The sequence below is a fragment of the Cyprinodon variegatus genome, unplaced genomic scaffold (genome assembly GCF_000732505.1).
Source record: "Cyprinodon variegatus isolate N-32 unplaced genomic scaffold, C_variegatus-1.0 Scaffold110, whole genome shotgun sequence".
In the NCBI taxonomy this organism is placed as follows: domain Eukaryota; kingdom Metazoa; phylum Chordata; class Actinopteri; order Cyprinodontiformes; family Cyprinodontidae; genus Cyprinodon; species Cyprinodon variegatus.
The window spans coordinates 986,699-988,758 of NW_015150563.1; the positions used below are offsets into that span (position 1 = coordinate 986,699).

General features: G+C 46.1%; 1 protein-coding gene across 1 annotated transcript in view; it reads right to left on the reverse strand.

The window, feature by feature from the left end:
- The window catches only part of LOC107084858 (titin-like), a 21,902-nt gene extending 20,181 nt beyond the window's left edge, over positions 1 to 1,721 (reverse strand). Inside the window, exon 1 of the mRNA XM_015374906.1 lies at positions 1,371 to 1,721. The gene's annotated coding sequence lies outside the window, so the exon portion shown is untranslated. The remainder of the gene's footprint in view (positions 1 to 1,370) is intronic.
- Between the last annotated feature and the right edge of the window lie 339 nt (positions 1,722 to 2,060).

A 2,060-nucleotide genomic window follows, 5' to 3' on the forward strand; every position in this document is an offset into this window, starting at 1 on the left:
AACCGAGGTAACTGTTTAGTGTAAATGGCACGCACAACCGAACAACCAAAGGCTGCCTTCTTCGCCTGATTCTCTGCAAACTTACTGAATGTTTCGGGCGCCGCCATGTTGGTTTGCTTGTTTCCCTCTAGAGAGCAGTAGTACTGTAGATCGCCACTAGGAGAAGGAAAAACGTGCTAGCGTGGCGTGGAAACAGTCGTAAGGAACAGAACTCGGATTTTAGAGGGTAGCAGAAATTAGGCTTATGAATTAATCTGCTTTAATCCAATCATATTTTAGATTTGATCACTGGTATTGAAAGGATTCTTAGGCAGTACCTGAACAACATGGCTGCAGCGTATTGGTACTAGTACTGCTTTAAAATTCAACTGCAAATTAATAAAGTCATTTTGGTCAATGGAGGCTGTGACGACAGTTGAAAGTATCTTTTTTTTAAACATCAATTTTTGTTTTGGGGTACATTTTTAGGATTAATGATAAGAATAAATTTAGAAATGAAAATTTATTTATTTTTTGTTAAGCTCTGCAGGAATAGGAACAGTAACATTTAAACCAAGTTAGATTTCACCAAACCAGATTTTGTGGTAACTTTAAGGTGGTTTTTGACCATGTTTAACAGCCGATCCATCGTCAGTGAATAACAACATTAGTCTTTGCATCACCTGGTTGATTCTTTGCAAATCAGATGCAAAAATGTTTATTATACATTTAACTTTTTACAAAACCTTAGAAGTTTGATTAAAATTTGAACAAGAATTGGATGGTAGCACAGCTAACGTAGCCAAATCGCTAGGTAGCCAAGGCTAGTTATATTAGTCTTCTATTTAATAAGATGGTTTGTTATTTAGCTTATAGAACTAACTACTTTATAAAATGTGAAGCTTAAAGGAAGAAAAACAGTTAATCAAGCAGTCAGCCTGTCAAACATGCTGCTTCTCCTCCACATTGGAACCATGCTAACAGCTGCTAACAGCTGCTAGCAGCCCTTTGTTGTATTAAAGATGGTGGTCTACAGACAGGCCACGCAGTGACATTAAAAACCAAGGAGACATGATCTTCAGCCTGTAAGCCGCCCTGCTAACAATCATTTTGACTGTTTTTCTCCTTTTGATTCGATTTAGCTATAAAAGCTGCCATTAGCCAGTGGCTGGAAGCTGCTGCTAATCAGTGAAATGGTGAAGATGTGTGTTTGTTAGTGAGGATGTCAGCATGCTCCAGTCTCAACAGGAAGGTCGTAGAATGAGAGAAAGAACCTGAGTGTTCTGCTAAAACTCAGGAGCCTAGCTAGCTGCAGGCCATAGCCCAGCCCAGCAATGGCTGCCCACCTAGCACCAAACCATCCCAGCACGTGCCCTGCTGCTGCCTGTTACCTTCTGCCAGGAAGAACACACCGAGGGCGCCCCGGTGCCGCATCAACCCGTCCGGGACGTAGACTGCTCCATCGGTCCCGCGTCCACGTGAGGCTCATCAGTGTTCAAAAAAAAACAAAACATAGCAGACTTCTCCTGCTGTTACGTCACACACACCGTCTCCTTCCGGAACTGCGCAGACTCGGACGCCATCTTAGAAAGGCCACCTGTTCCCGCAAAGCGAAGGGAGCGGGATCCGCGCAGGAGGAGATCCAGGCCGCCTCCGCTCCTCTGAGGCCGTCACAGGTTCCGGGGCTCCGTCAGAGCAGAACCAGCGGGGATCTGGACAGAAGTAGAACCTAAAGAAGTCACACCGGACCGCGACCGCTTGTTGATAGTTGTGTTCATTGTTCTGCGTCTGTGGACGGGTCTGTAGACGTGTGATCTGTGTGGACAGCTGCTGCTAGCTGCTGTGGTCNAGGACAGCTGCTTCTGGCTGCTGTGGACAGCTGCTAACTGCTGTGGTCTGCGTGGACAGCTGCTTCTGGCTGCTATGGACTGCTGCTAACTGCTGTGGTCTGTGTGGATAGCTGCTAGCTGCTGTGGTCTGTAAGGACAGCTGCTTCTGGCTGCTGTAGACTGCTGCTAACTGCTGTGGTCTGTGTGGACAGCTGCTGCTAGCTGCTGTGGTCTGCGTGGACAGCTGCTGCT